The sequence below is a fragment of the Bos taurus genome, chromosome 15, assembly GCF_002263795.3.
Source record: "Bos taurus isolate L1 Dominette 01449 registration number 42190680 breed Hereford chromosome 15, ARS-UCD2.0, whole genome shotgun sequence".
Classification (NCBI taxonomy): Eukaryota; Metazoa; Chordata; class Mammalia; order Artiodactyla; family Bovidae; genus Bos; species Bos taurus.
The window spans coordinates 25,217,500-25,233,325 of record NC_037342.1 but is presented as its reverse complement, the minus strand read 5'-3'; the positions used below and the strand labels follow the sequence as shown (position 1 = coordinate 25,233,325).

The 15,826-nt window shown below is 40.5% G+C and overlaps 1 long non-coding RNA gene across 2 annotated transcripts in view; it reads right to left on the bottom strand.

The window, feature by feature from the left end:
* LOC101908225 (uncharacterized) overlaps positions 1-14,166 on the bottom strand; it is a 40,867-nt gene extending 26,701 nt beyond the window's left edge. The window contains exons 1-3 of one of the 2 annotated variants that reach the window (XR_237476.4): positions 13,998-14,166; positions 12,237-12,404; positions 2,414-2,573 (exon numbers count right to left, since the gene is read on the bottom strand). This is a non-coding gene — a long non-coding RNA (uncharacterized lncRNA). The remainder of the gene's footprint in view (positions 1-2,413; positions 2,574-12,236; positions 12,405-13,997) is intronic. The other variant, XR_811443.4, reaches the window with a different exon arrangement.
* Positions 14,167-15,826: the final 1,660 nt, after the last annotated feature.

The window sequence follows — 15,826 nt, the reverse complement described above, 5'->3', positions numbered from 1 at the left end:
GCTCTTTTGTAGAAGATTATTCTGAATATGCTTAAAAAAGGAAAACCATACCATGCTTTTAGAAATGCAAAGAGGAAAAGTTCCCAAACACCACAGGAGGAAGAGACATGCAAAGATTATTAAAGCTCCCTGCTACACTTCAGAGAAGTGACCACTGAATCACACAGGGACTTGGCCTTATTTTCCTGGAGCGTGTATCCAGGAGAAGCTGGAGAGTTTCAGCAACTCTATGAGGCTACAGAAAACATATTAAAGAGATAATGCAATTGTGAAATGAAGTAAATTGAAGGTCATGCTAACTTTCATTGCTTCCTACTGACGGCCATAACTTTAAAGATGAATGGTGTATAGGAAAGTAAATTATTAGCCACACATCAGGCATTGGCCAAAGTCTTGGTCCCCTGAACCATGACCAATGCCAGTACAATGAGTACTTTGAAAGAAATTAAAAAGAAAACTAAACAAATATATAAAGCCTTGTGCTCACACACTGTGGAGGAAACAAGATGAATTAGCTTTGCCCTAAAAGTTGTTCATTACACAAATAAGCAGTATTTGGAAGACATATCTGTTGATACACAGGAAAGTTTTGAAATTATAATAAGAATTCACTATGTTAATTTGTATCAGATTAAAAGATCTATGTGAAAAAGATGATTTTTAAACAAAATACAAATAATCAAAATTGACTAAGATAATAATTACTATAGATAGTCAAAACTCTACCACTAATCCAGGTCCAGAGAGTTTCTTTAAGATAAGTTCTATCTCAACTTAAATAATCCTGGTGCTACTTAAACTGTTCTAGAGCACAGAAAAAGATAAATATTGGAAAATGGATTGACCACAAACTCCCATCTCCACTTCCTGACCTGAATCCTTAAAAATGGTATAAAAGAGCTGTTTAAAGAAACAAATTCATAAACATACTATAAAACAAAAAATGTATACCAGTGATCATGAGGACTCCATGAAAGACAGGATGTACATACACATGGGTTGGTTTAACAGAAGAAATCATTGTTCAAAACATGTGGGAGCATAGTTGCTAATGAGGGATGAGATAGTGAATTATTTGTAACAGCGCATCGTCATGACAACATCAAAGATGTCGAGGACATCTTCATCAGAGGTCCACTGTCCCCTATCTATAAAATGAGCTGGTGCTGCTGCTGCTAAGTCGGTTCAGTCGTGTCCGACTCTGTGCGACCCCATAGACGGCAGCTCACCAGGCTTCCCTGTCCCTGAGATTCTCCAGGCAAGAACACTGGAGTGGGTTGCCATTTCCTTCTCCAGTGCATGAAAGTGAAAAGTGAAAGTGAAGTCTCTCAGTAGTGTCCGACCCTCAGCCATCCCATGGACTGCAGCCTCCCAGGCTCCTCCATCCACGGGATTTTCCAGGCAAGAGTACTGGAGTAGGGTGCCATTGCCTTCTCCAGTAACAGTGAGCTACTGCTTAGCTATTTAGATACTTCTGTGCAACAAACATTAAATGACAAGAAGATGATTGCTTTGTCTAATATTGTAGTTTAAGGGCCTCAAATGTGATTGGCACAAACTTGACACTCAATAAATATGTGCTAAATAAATCTTCATGTTAAAACAAAACAAATAAAAAAACATGTGAGAGGACTCTTAGCAAACGTGGCAATGACTTTGAAAGTACTTCAAGTTAAACATGTAGACATAGAGGGTCAGGAAGGATCCCCAGAAAAACATCTAGGTGGTTAAAAATATACATTTTAAATGTCTAGATGAGTTGATCTCATAGGACAATGACATCCCATGCCTATTTATACCATTTATACCAAGGAACAGCCTCTGAGCTAAAACTATGAATACGAGTACTTGGATAAGAGAGAAAAGGCAATGTACCGGGTGACTTGCAACACCCAGGAAGAAGCAGGAGACCCCTGCCCCCTAAATAACTATTACTGTCTCCCTGAATACATCCAACTTTTTAGTATCCACACTCATGGAGCCAGGGTTGTTCCCCCCAAAATTAGCATCCACTGAAATTAGAATAGGGAAACTCTCTACAAGATGAGTATGCAGCAGGAAGCACCTAACATTTTGGAAATTCACTACAAAAAGCAGCACACTCAAGAAGATAATTCAAGGAACAGAACTTTTTTTTTTTTTTTCAATCAAGGTAATATTCTCAGAGGGATAAGACAGAATATAATATCAATTAAATAAAAATGAGATAAAATGAGGAACTAAGAAATAATACTATAGGATTGCTGTAAAGGCCTAATTGATGGGTAGCTTAAAAATAGAAATTTGTTTTCTCAAAATTCTGGAAGTCAAAGGTCGAAATGTTGGCGGAATTGGTTTCCTCTGAGATATCCGTTTGGCTTGTAGGTGGCCACCTTCTCTCTGACTCTTCAAACGGCTTTACCTCTGTGCCTACCTGTGTCTTTTTGCTGTTGTCCAGTCATTAAATCATCTCTTTGTGACCTCATGGACTGCAGCACACCAGGCTCCTCTTTCCTCCACTATCTCCTGGAGTCTGCTCAAATTCATGTCCACTGAGTCCTGGTCTCCCTTTATAAAGACATCACTCTTCATTGCTGAAAACAGAGTAAAATTAGTGTCTTTAAATCTAATCAGATCAGAGAATCAATTCCAGAAACCCCAGAACCAACTCGGAAAACTCATCCTTAATATTCTGTTCCTCTAGAACCATTGTTGGTATCAAAGTCTCTAACAGTCAGTGTTCTCCAGAGAAACAGAACCAACAGGATGTGTATATAGCCTGAGAGAGACAGAAAGTGATTTATTGGCTCACAAGATTGTGCAGGCTTGGAACATCCAAAATCTGCAGGGTACACTGTCAGGGTGGAGACCCTGGGAAATGTTTCAGTTCAATTGGATGAAGCCCTCCTGTATTATGAAAGGTTATCTGCTTTAATCAGTCTACTGATTCAAATATTTATCTCACATTTTAAAAAATCACAAAAACACCTAGAATGATGTTTCACCAAATACATGGTTACTGTGGCCTAGCCAAGCTGACACATAAAATTAACCATCACAGGAACTAATAGTTTACCCAAAGTGTTTGACATATTAAGAAGAGTTTTAGTATTCAAACATATAGGGGGAAAAATGTGTAAAAAATTAAATGTGTAAAAAATAAACATGTAGAAAATTAAGCAAACAGCAAAAGATAATTTTCAACATCAAAGTAAATTATATAAGTAATGAAAATTTACTCACAGTATACCATGTGATTCAACTATAGAAATATTTATATAATCCTAGTGTGGTAGGCAAAATGATGCCAAGCTTCTGCCCCAGATGGCCACATCTTTTTTTTTTTTTTTTAACTTTTTATTTATATTGAGTTATAGTGAATTACTCCAGTACTTTGGCCACATCATGCAAAGTGACTCATTGGAAAAGACCCTGATGCTGGGAGGGATTGGGGGCAGGAGGAGAAGGGGACGACAGAGGATGAGATGGCTGGATGGCATCACTGACTCGATGGATGTGAGTCTGAGTGAACTCTGGGAGTTGATGATGGACAGGGAGGCCTGGCGTGCTGCGATTCATGGGGTCGCAAAGAGTTGGACATGACTGAGCGACTGAACTGAACTGAACTGAACTGATAGTGAGTTAACAATGTTGTGATAGTTTCAGGGGAACAATGAAGGGTCTCAGCCATACATATACATGTATCCATTCTCCTCCAAACTCCCTTCCCATCCAGGCTGCCACATAACATGGAGCAGAGTTCCACGTGCTATATAGTGGGTTCCTGGTTATCCACTTTAAATATAGCAAAGTGTACATGTCCATTCCCAACTCCCTAACTATCCCTCCCTCTCCCTAACTTATGGCAACCATAAGTTGGGTTTCTAAGTCTACAAATCTGTTTCTGTTTTATAAGTTGTTTCATTTCTTTTTAGATTCCTGGAACATGCAAGGATATTAACTTATACGGCAAAGGGACTTATAGATGTGATTAAGTTAAAATGGGAGATTTTCCTAGTGAGCCCAATGTAATCAAAAGGATCCTTAAGAGAGAAGCTGGAGGATTGGTGTAAGAGGGAGATGGCCAGCTAACGTGAAGGAGTCAGAGAGCTTTAAAAATGTTACACTGCTGGTTTGAAAAATGGAGGAAGGGGCCATGAACTAAGGAATATGAGTGGGTCTCTAGAAGCTGGAAAACAGGAGGAAACAGACTCTCCCCTAGAGCCTCCAGAAGGAACCAGCCCTGCTGACATCTTAACTTTACACTCTCACTTCCAACCTATGGGATGTAAGGTAATATCTTTGTGTTCATTTACATAACTAATTTGTGGGAATCTTTTCCAGCAGTAATACAAAACTAGTGTACTTTGTGATATGAAATCGTGGATAATTAAAATCATAGTCTTTTGAGAGGAAGAGAAGGGAAAAGATTGTGTGGGGGGGTGTGTATGGATAGGGAATAAGGTAAGAGAAACAAACTTATCTTCCTATATATCAGAATATATAGCCAATGAATATATCAGAAATAGTTAATAGGTCTAGAAGGCAAAACTTAAGAAGTAAGGATATAGGGAGTTGCTCTTATTCATTACAAGCTTTGTCAGATAATATACCATTAATCTGTGTAGGTACATAATTTTAATTTAAAAATTAAAATTAAACTAATATCACAAAAGGCTACCAATTCCATACTCTGAAAGAATTATTAGAGGATATACTCCGAAATGAGAAATAAATGAATTCAGAGAAGACACCAGTCATAAGAAACAAGGATAAGCAAGGAAATTAAAGAAGTCTGAATTTAAAAAGGTTAGTAGTTTGAAACTAGAATCCCAGATGATCTCAACATAGATGATGGCAGAGAAAAGACATAAATAAGTCCTGCGAAGGTTCTTGGTGTGTGTTTGTCTGGGTTTTGGTAAGCCATGGGTACTGATTAACTCAAGATATTAATGCCTAAATAAAAATTAAGGTACATTAACATTTTCAGTGTTACTATCAAAATGAGTAGCATGTACGTCTTTCAAATCACTAGAGGGGGTTCTGCTTTTACCATGGCTAAGTAGGCTTCTAATGAGCAAATCCTCCCACAAATAGTTATTATAGAATCTGGGGTGGAAGGGAGAGAAACTAAAATTAGGCAGACTCTGGAGAGTGCTTGATATTTGAAAAACAAGAACTGGTACCTATGTGTTTCCTGTTTTGAAAGCTTTGAGCCTGAGAAAAATTTTAGACTGTGCTATGCAGGGTATCTAAAACTCTTAAAGCAAATCTTCCACTTTTCTGACTTGAAGAACCAGAAAAGACAGCTAATAGAAAGAAACTGGAAAGTGAGAGGAGAACTCTAGAAATGAGGGAGAAAGAAAGGGAGGTATCTCCAAATGCTGTGTACAATCTTCAACAAAATCTCTGGCTGTCCCCAGACCATGAATGTACAGGGCAGATTCCAAGCTGCTTAGCAAAGGATAAAGAACTGAACTGAGATTTGAACTGCTTCTCAAGGAATAGGTTTGCAATTGAGTCCAACCAAGTCAATGAGTGCTGAAACAATACAAATAAAAACAATACTTATCAGAGGAATATAGCAGATTCCATAGTCTTTACAACATAATATTTACAGCATCTAGAATTTTTTTCTAGTTTTGAATAAACAGGAAAATGTGCCCCATTTTCAGGATAAAAGAAAACATTCAATGGACACTAACCCTAAGAAGACTCAAATGTTAAAATTAGAAGATTTTAAACTATTCTCAATGACATAAAGAAAAATATTCTTGCAATACATAAAATCATAGAAATTCAGGCAGAAATATATACACTACTTTTTAATGTCAATTTTAGAACTAAGTTGTTCGTTTTTTTTAATTCATTGGATATACTCAACAGCAGAATGAAGATTATAGAGGCAAGTCAGTGAACTTAAAGATAAATCACAGTTATTAGCCAGTGCTTTAAAAAAAATTTTTTTTAGATGAGTCAAGACTCAGGAACAGCATCATAAAGTTTAATATAGATGAAGCTGGGATCTGTCAAAAGTTCAGAAACAGCTGAAATAAAATCAGTGAATCACCAAGTACTAATTAGCAAAAGTTTATTATGTACACATGAAAAAGACAATTTGTGAACCTGCAGCATTCAGATGAAACATGGTATGATGCTCCAGGGTAAGGAGACAGTAGCAGTTTATTCTTCACAATGATTAATTATAATATTAGAATTTTCTTAAACGATAGGGAATTGCTCAGTGGTTACCTCATATCAACAGTTGAAATTTTGCTTATGATTTCCAGAGTCAAAAACCGGAAATGACACAGGTCAAGTTATTCTTGCAAAGTAAGCTCAATTAAGCATTACTTGTCTGACTAAATTAGTTTTGTCTGCTCAGAGAATTTTCAAGGCTGGTCTCCATTTGTTTTTAATTTTAACAAGTTCTAAAAGGAGAGAAGACAGAGAATAAAGGGGGAAAAAGGGGGGGTGGTGGTGCTTTTAAAGAAATCACAGTGCCAAAATGTCCTACTGAAAGGTTGTTGTTGAATCACACAAATACACCAGGATTCTTGGCCCCCGGAGGAGAAGAATTCAATCCGGGGCCAGAGACAAGGCTTGATCGCTCAGAGCTTTTGTGGAATAAAGTTTTATTAAAGTATAAAGGAGATAGAGAAAGCTTCTGACATAGGCATCAGAAGGGGGTAGAAAGAGTACCCGCTTGCTAGTGTTAACAATGAAGTTATATAATCCAAAGACTATCTGGAGGTTGTAAAGACCTCATCAGACCTACTCCCATAATTTACATTTTAAGATAACACTGTCCTCAGGCAAGATACATCCTTGTAAAGACCAGGTCTACTCCCATAATTAACATTTTAAGATAACAGAAGGTTGACTCCAAAGACTGTCCTTAGGCAGGATACATTATTGTTATATAATCCTAAGGAATGTGGAGAAAGAAAAAAAGTTTGTCCTTTCTTCCTCCTTGAGAATTCCAGATCCCTCTCTCCTTGGGGACCCCTAGACTCCCTATCAACCTGCCTAGGAACTGACTCTCTCACTACTGCTGCTGCTGCTGCTAAGTTGCTTCAGTCGTGTCCGACTCTGGGCGACCCCGTAGACAGCAGCCCACCAGGATCCTCTGTCCCTGGGATTCTCCAGGCAAGAATACTGGAGTGGGTTGCCATTTCCTCCTCCACAAAATGTTCTAAGGTTGGAGAAAAAAAAATAAATGTATAGATTTGAGCATTTCATGGAGCCCCAGGCAGGACAGATCTGAAGAAAACCACTCTTAAGCACCTTGTAGTTAAAGTGCTGAAAACTAAATATAAAGAGAACATCTTGAAAGTAAACAGAGGAAAGTGACACAATACATAAAAAGTGAATGACTCAAATGATAGCTGACTTCTTACTGGAAGTAACAGAGGCCAGTAAACAGAGAAAGGACATGTTAAAAACATTTACGAAAAACAACTGTCAACACAGAATTCTATATGCAACAAAAATATCCTTCAGCAATGAAGGTAAAATAAAGCATATTCAGCAAAGCAAGCTAAGAAAATTTGCTGTCAATACACACTACAAGAAACACTTGTGACTTAACAAGCGTTTCAGGTGATTCTGAAACATGTTAAAGTTAGAAACCATTGACTCCCTGGGAATTTGGCACCGTGTACAAGGTTAACACAGGAGCTCTTCACCACCCCCTTTAACTCTAAATGCTATGATTGAATGATTTAATAACATGAAGCTGGGAATTTTGGTTGGTTGAGCTAAATAAACCTCACATGTTTATTAGTGTGGATAACATACTTTTATAAGCTTTGGCACAAACAATGCTGCTACAGGACTGCAGTGCAAAAATGTAGCATCGGATGGCATCAACAACTCAATGGACATGAGTCTGAGCAAACTCCAGGAGATAGTGAAGGGCAGAGGAGCCTGGTGTGCTGCAGTACATGAGGTTGCAGAGTTGGACACAATTGAGTGGCTGAACAACAACAATAACATGACCTCTACCTGAAATCTAGCACCGCTGTGGCACCCCAAGGATCACCAGCTTTACTAGCATTAGGAGGAGATAGTTTCTGAAGGCAACATTATCCAGAGTGTAAGATAAAGACATGGAAGTCTCAGTGAGGCTTCTTCAAGTATCTTTGTCAGCATTACTTGTGAACAAGCATGAACCAAAGCAGAGAGGGACGAAAGAGACAAACACAGTAAGGTCAGCAGATAGATGCCTGTTTGGGGATGTTTAGAAACAGCTGCAAAGACTTTTTGTTCAAGGGGAGTGTAATGGAAGATTGTAAAGTTTCTGCTTGGGCTAGTGAAAAGTTCAGAGGCACTTAAATGTGGCAACATAATATGCAGGTGTCTTCATTTGGTGTGACCAGGTAACATTTGGACTTGAACATCTGTATATGGCAAAGCACTGGCCAAGTGGTAGAAAAAAAGATGATGAAAAAAAGAATGTAAGGCTGAGACACTAGCTGTTGGCTATATCATTACAAGTAGAAGTGAATGTGATATTTTCAAAGTCAACCTGTTAAAGCACTAAAGTCATGTACTCTGGTGGTATAAGGAAAAAGACTTGACTCTGCAGTTGACTTATGGTTGAGAGTCTACTTGGGAGGGGGGCTGTCCTAACGGCATGAGAAGCAGTATGGTGTTGTGGTTAGGATCTGGGTTAGGAATTGTTTGGATCTGGGATTAAATCTCAGGTTATGGTTTGCCCTTCCTGTGACCTTGACTATTTTATTTATCCTCTTTGAATTTCAGGTTCCTCATCTGTCAAATGGAGATAATAATGGTCTCTCATCCTTAGGATTTTGTCTGTTGTTCTTTCCAACCACTTTGACATTTTATTTTTCTAGAGGAAATTTAGGAAGGCTTCTCATTTCTGATTTTCCTCTTCTATGAAAGCGTTGTTGATAAATTCTCAGCTATGAAGAGATGACCACTGGGAAGAACTGAAGAACTTGGAACTGGTCAAAAAAGGGTTCTGAGCACAAGGACCAGTGGTGAGAGATCCGCGGTCAGCACCAAGGGCTGCTTCATGTTGCTTATGATTGTGCATGAAATTTCTTTCATATTTATCTATAATAAAATACTTACCATGTATTGGATATTGGAGGGAAACACATTATTTTCCATACTGAAGTTTGTACTAATTGCCTGGATCACTTTTGCAACCCCTTCCTTGCCCCACCCTGAAAGATTCTGTAAAGCTAAGAAATGTTTACTCACTCATTACATTAGATAAGGGGGTTGCTTGATGACAGATTCTCTGGGCAGGCTAAAATTAATCTACCTCCTTATGAAGATAACTCAGATATGGGGGTACAGCTGGTGCACACCCAAGGGAATGCATAACTGCATACAAATCCCATCCTGAGGCTCGTTCCTTCTGAAGACCTCAGGAAATCTTGCCATATGACATAACCTTTAGCTGTTTTCTCTCTTCCTGCCCCAGTGGATCATTTATTACTGTGTTTTTGAAACACTTTTCCAACTCTATGCTTTCCACACTTTGGATTTCAAAAAATTAGTAACCTCTTATAGCACAGGGAGGACTTCCCTGGTGGCTCAATGGTAAAGAATCCACCTGCACTGCAGGAGACGCAGCTTCCATCCCTGGGTCAGGAACGTCCCCTGGAGAAGGAAATGGCAATGCACTTCAGTATTCTTGCCTGAGAAATCCAATGGATGGAGGAGCTTAGTGGGCTAAAGTCCATGGGGTTGCAAAAGAGTTGCGAGAGTTGTTCCGATTAAAGGACAGCATAGCACAGGGACCTCTGCTATGTTACATGGCAGCCTGGATGGGAGGGGAGTTTGGGGAAGAACGGGTACATGTATTTGTATGGCTGGGTCCCTTTGTTGTCCACCTGGGTACTATTTTGTTGGTTTTAAAACTTTCAGTTTCATATAACTTTTTTTCCTTCAACTTTCTTCTCAATATTTTGTTTTTGAGATAGAATTTTCAATTTTTGGCTTGACAAAGGGGGACATTTCAATGCCCACATTAGAAATAATCTCCAAATCCTTTGTTAAATTATGAACATGTGTCTTTATATGAAGCACTGCATTGGTTTTGCTCTCCTATTTTCCCTTGGACTAATCAAAATGTCCTCCCAAGCTGAGGCCAGCATGTGGTCCAGCCGGGCTCACATGCATCCCTGCTCATGGCTTTCCTAGCATCTCAGAGGGGAGGCAGTGTGGTGCACCCTTTCAAGGACCCATGAGGTACAGAGAAATGCAGGCCAACATCCCAGAGCCCTGGCTTGGAGTTAACCTTAAAGGTACCTTCCGTCTTCATGGTTCTGATGAGTCTGCATGGGAAAACCCCTTTCAAAACATACCTTTCCTCACCCTGCAGAACATCTCGCTCTAGCATCTACGTCATCCCTTCTGACAAAGGCTCCCTCTTCACAAGTTCCTACACTGGGAAAAGTGGTTCCATAAACCATATCATAAACAGAACCCTTTAGAAAAAGTAAAGTTTAAACAGAAATTTGGCTGATGAATGTGAGAATAGGGATCTTCCAGTTATGTAAACATTGGAGAAGGAAATGGCAACCCACTCCAGTGTTCTTGCCTGGAGAATCCCAGGGACGGGGAAGCCTGGTGGGCTGCCACCTATGGGGTCGCACAGAGTCGGACACGACTGAAGCAACTTAGCAGCAGCAGCAGCAGTTATATAAACAGGGTTGAAACTATAGTTTTTTTCCACTTCCTTCCTATCTCCTACTAGTCAAACTTTTCTCTCTTCCTCTATGCTACTCACATTTCTAGGGTATCATTATTTTGTTCCCTCTATTTCCTTTTTCTTTTGACACGTCTCTTTCCTACATAATCCCCTATCCTAATTCTACTCATGGGCAGGAAGTACAATCATTAAGAACAAACACTCTAAAGTCAGATTGGGCTCAAATCCTAGTTCGGCAGATTATTTAACCTTACTCTGTGTCAGTTTTCTCACCTGTAAAATGGGATGATTTTACTACCTTCCTCAGGGAGTGATTATGGGAAATAAGAGAAACACTATCAATACTAAAAATCTTTCATATGGGGTGGATACACAGTCAACTCCCCAAAGCTATTAAATACTACCCTCATCTGTTTACTCTGTGTTTCCCATTCTCTTCCATCTCTTGCCAACTAATCTGCACTTGTTTCTATTCCCCGCACTACCCCTGCCTCCCATAATACTACCCCAGGTGTCCCAGGCTCTCTTTCTCCAACTATAGGGATCTAGAAATGTGGCAGAAGAATCCAGACAAGAGATAGCAGCAGGTTATATACCTCTGGACTTCCCTGGTGGCTCAGATGGTAAAGTGTCTGCCCGCAATGCGGGAGACCTGGGTTCAATCCCTGGGTCGGGAAGATCCCATGGAGAAGGAAATGGCAACCCGCTCCAGTATTCTTGCCATGAACCGAGGAACCAGGTGGGCTACAGCCCATGGCATCTCAAAGAGTCAGAAACAAGTGAGCCACTAACACAACATAAGTTTCAATGCTATTCCCTCAAGTCGTCCTACATAGGGAGGGAAGCAGGGAGGGGGGCCATTCAGGAGGGAGGGGATATGTACGTCTATGGCCAATTCATACTGATACATGGCAAAAACCATCATAATATTGTAAATTAATTATCCTTCAATTAAAATAAATAATTTTTTTTTTAAAAAGAGCATGTTAAAAACCAGGAATATGTGAGCCATCCCTATAATTGCAAATGCTGTATTTAAGAAGTCAAAAGAAGCAGATGAAATTAATGTTAATAATACATGCATGCTCAGTCACTTCAGTCTTGTTCGACTCTTTGTGAACCCATAGACTGTGGCCCTCCAGGCTCCTCTGTCCATGGGATTCTCCAAGTAAGAATACTGGAGTGGATTGCCATTCCCTTCTCCAGGGGATCTTCCCAACCCAGGAATCAAACCTGCATCTCTTGTCTACTTGCATTGGCAGGTGGGTTCTTTACTACTAGCGCCACCTGGGAAGCCCAGTTTTAATAATACATTTTATTTAACACAGCACATTAGCACTCTAACATATAATCAGTGTAAAAATTAAGGTATTTTACACTTCAGGTTTCTTTAATGCTAAGACTTTGCAATCTGGAGTGTGTTTATGCTTATAATGCACCTCCATTTGCACCAGCCACATTTCAAGTGCTTAAGAGCCATGTGTGGCTGGTGGCTACCTGGACACAGCAGGTTTCAACCATGAAATCTTCTACTGCATGAAAGGTGACGTGTGCCCTGACCTACCTTAAGAGCAGATACAGCAAAGTGTTCTTCTTAGTTTCAGAGAAAGACGTTTGCTCTACAGATAAACAGGCCTTCATGAGCAGATGAACTAAGATGGAACCAGACGTGGATCACACTCCCGCAGTAGGACTTTTCTCAATGGAGTCACCCCACTCTTCACAGCAAGTTCTGCAAACAGATCCATCCGCTCAGAGATCCATCCATTCATGCCTTTTCCCCAGATCCACGGAACTTGGGAGTGTATTTACAGGAAACCATTTATTTTCCTTGCACAGCTCTGATCTCATTTCCCTGAAAGAGTCTATAAAAGGAGAACAGCCAAAGAAGCGGCCTCCCTAGAAGACAAGTGGAAGGGTGTCAAGGAGGAGAGAGTGTCAAACTCTCACATTCTGTTGAGATGTAGGAAGAGAACTGAGAATGGATGATGGTGGTGGTGCTCAGCGGTGACCCCAGCCATACCCGCGCTTGTGGGGCTGACACGTGCCAGTTGCAGGCTGAGACGAATATATCCAGGGCCTAATAGCCCAGGCAAGAGAGGGCACATGAACTTGATTTTAAGGAATGGGAATGGGACTAAGCAGGTGTTAGGAGGTGGTAAGTGTAACAATGAGGGGAGTCAGGGCAATATCTGCAGGATCTAAACACAGTCAAAGTACCTAGCACACTCAGAAAGCGGGGATGTTTGAGGTTTTCAAGAAAAGAAGGAACCTCTAAGACCGCACATGTGTTGGCCAGGAGGAGGGAAATGGGAGAGCGGGTTCTGGTCACCCATGGCCAGAACTCACCCTGGGCACCATGGGTGGCCGCTGGATCTTGCGGGCTTCCTCCTTTGTCAGGAACGGTGCAGAGCCATGGGGTGGGGGTGTTCAGACTCAGGGCACGGGCTCCCTCAGAGCTGTCCCAGCCAGGCTGTCACATTCATGAGGGGACAGCCACTCGGGTACCCATGAGAATTGCAGGGCTTCCAGGGACACCTGGGGAGGGAGTGGCATCAGAAAGGGCCAGAGTCCCATCCTACTTGTCTCAAGAGGCTCCCAGCGGAGGAACAAGGCCAGGAAAAGGCTTGAGAGGAGACATGTGGCACTCGTGCTGTGACTTGGGACCCTCAGCCACCACAGCCACCAAACGCAAGCTGAGCCCCTGGGTCTTGCCAGCACTTGAGGCTGGCTGCAGTCACTCTGCAGGCCCTCCGCCAGGCCTGGAGAGGCAGAGACTGTGTGTAAGTCTTCTAAACACTTCCCCTGACCAAATGGATCCAGTGGTTCTGAAGGGCACTGCCACTTCTGACTCATACCAGGGGCCTGTAGTGAGAGCAGAATGGACAACAGTCCATCCAAAGTAATGAGGAGAAGAGTAAAGGCTCAAATAGGCGGCTCTCTTGCCCCCAGGGTCCGTGGCATCCAACCTCCTGCTGCATTAAGCTGTGCTTCCCATTCTGCATTCTCAGCAGTGACCTTATTTTCTGACTTCCAGAAACTGCTCCAAATTTCTCATTGACCCTTGGTTCTCTTCCTTGCTTCCTAAAACTGTTATTCATTCATTCATAAAAGTACTATTTCTACCATTTCCTTGGTTGGGTGGGAAGAGAGGTGAAAAGCAAGAAGTAGTGCAGTAGTATTATTTATTGTACCCACTGGCAGTGAAGACACAGTGACTACAGGTGATCTAACATGAAATAAAGGTTTGGCTGTGTTAGATAAAGCAATAAAAAACACAATCCACAGAAGCACTAAAAGTAGTAATATAAGGCAAAAATCTTACCGTGGCAGAGAGAAGCTGGAAGTGATCTAGATTCCTCATATTCCCCAATGACAACTCAATGAATTCCATCTAATGTCTGTATAGTCAATAAGAAGTATGAACCTAAATTGATAGAATACTACCTGCCAACCTAAAATAGAAATAATTAACTCTGGAGGGAGTGGTATTCCATGTGATATCGTTCTATTGTACTTGGCCTTGCTTTTAACGTGTGTGTGTGTGTGTGTGTGTGTGTGTGTGTGTGAGGGCTTCCTCGTGGCTCATCATGCAATGCAGGAGCTGCAGGAGACACAGATTCAATCCCTGGGTCAGGAAGATCCCCTGGAGGAGGAAATGGCAGCCCACTCCAGTATTCTTGCCTGGAGAATCCCATGGGTAGAGGAGCCTGGCCGACTACAGTCTATAGGGTCACAAAGAGTTGGACACAACTGTACAACTGAGCACAAATGCATATGTGTGTGCTTAATCACTCCAGTCTTCGTGACCGTATGAACTGTAGCCCACCAGACTCCTCTGTCCATGGGACTCTCCAGGCAAGAATACTGGAGTGGGAGGAGGGCCATGCCCTCCTCCAGGGGATCTTCCCAATCCAGGGATCGAACCTGTGTTTCTTACGTCTCCTGCGTTGGCAGGCAGGTTCTTTACCACTAACACCACCTGGAAAGCCCGAGCACATACACACATATAAATTAATATATGTTATACATTTTTTACTTTACAGATATCTTGTTATATATATGTATATATCTTATATGTTACATTTCTTATTTCAGATTTTTTAAAATAGGATTTGTGATTTAATTTTTGTCACAGATAAATGAAGCCTGAACATATTGGTTATACTAATGACAATACATACTTACATTCACAGCAGTTTCATTGAAAATTCTACCAGGTTTACTATCCTTATTGTGGATCTCAACTGACCATAAGAAAAGAAGCAATGATGGATGTGATTTCACCCATTTCTTTATTACAGAGGAATTCTGGACCCTCACTTCTTTTACACTTTTTACTGAATGTTTTCAAACATTTTTATCAGTAGGTAGACTGGAATAACATAATTAATTCTCAGTTACCTATCGTCTGATTTTAACAATGAGTAACATTTTACTATATTCTTTCCTTGTTTTGGTGGGGGGGTGCAGAATATTTTAAAGTAAATGTCAAACAAATGAAACTTTATCTCCAAATGTGTATATGCCTCTCCTTTCTAAAACATGGCATTTCTTACTTAAAGTTAATGCCATTATCATTTTCAACAAGATTTACAGTATTGTCTTAATTCCATCAAATATTTTGTTCATATCTTGTTCAAAATTCCCCAGTTGTACCCAAAACATCTTTTACAAGGTCAAACCAGGATTCAATAATCATATGTTTTAATAATTGGATATTACATCTCTTAAGTTTAAAAAAAAAAACAACTTTATTGAGGTATAGTTGACATACAAAACTCTGTATGTATTTAATGTGTATAGTTAGGACATACTGTTGCTGAATTCTGGCCTCTGTACACTGGTACTGAATTGAATCTTGGAGACAGAGTTTTGGGTGAAGCAGAAAAGACTAGCTTTATTGCTTTGCAGGGCAAAGGGAGCCACAGCAGGCTAATGCCCTCAAAACAGTGTGTCCCAACCCAAGGAGGTTTTTTGTTTTTTAAAAAAAGTAATTTATTTTTTATTGAAGGATAATTGCTTTACAGAATTCATAGTTTGAATGTGGCTGAATTCCGGTCTCTGTCCATCAGCACAAAATTGAATCTCAGAGATAGAGTTTTTGGTGAAGCAGAAAATAACTTTACTGCTTTGCCAGGCAAAGAGGGCCAC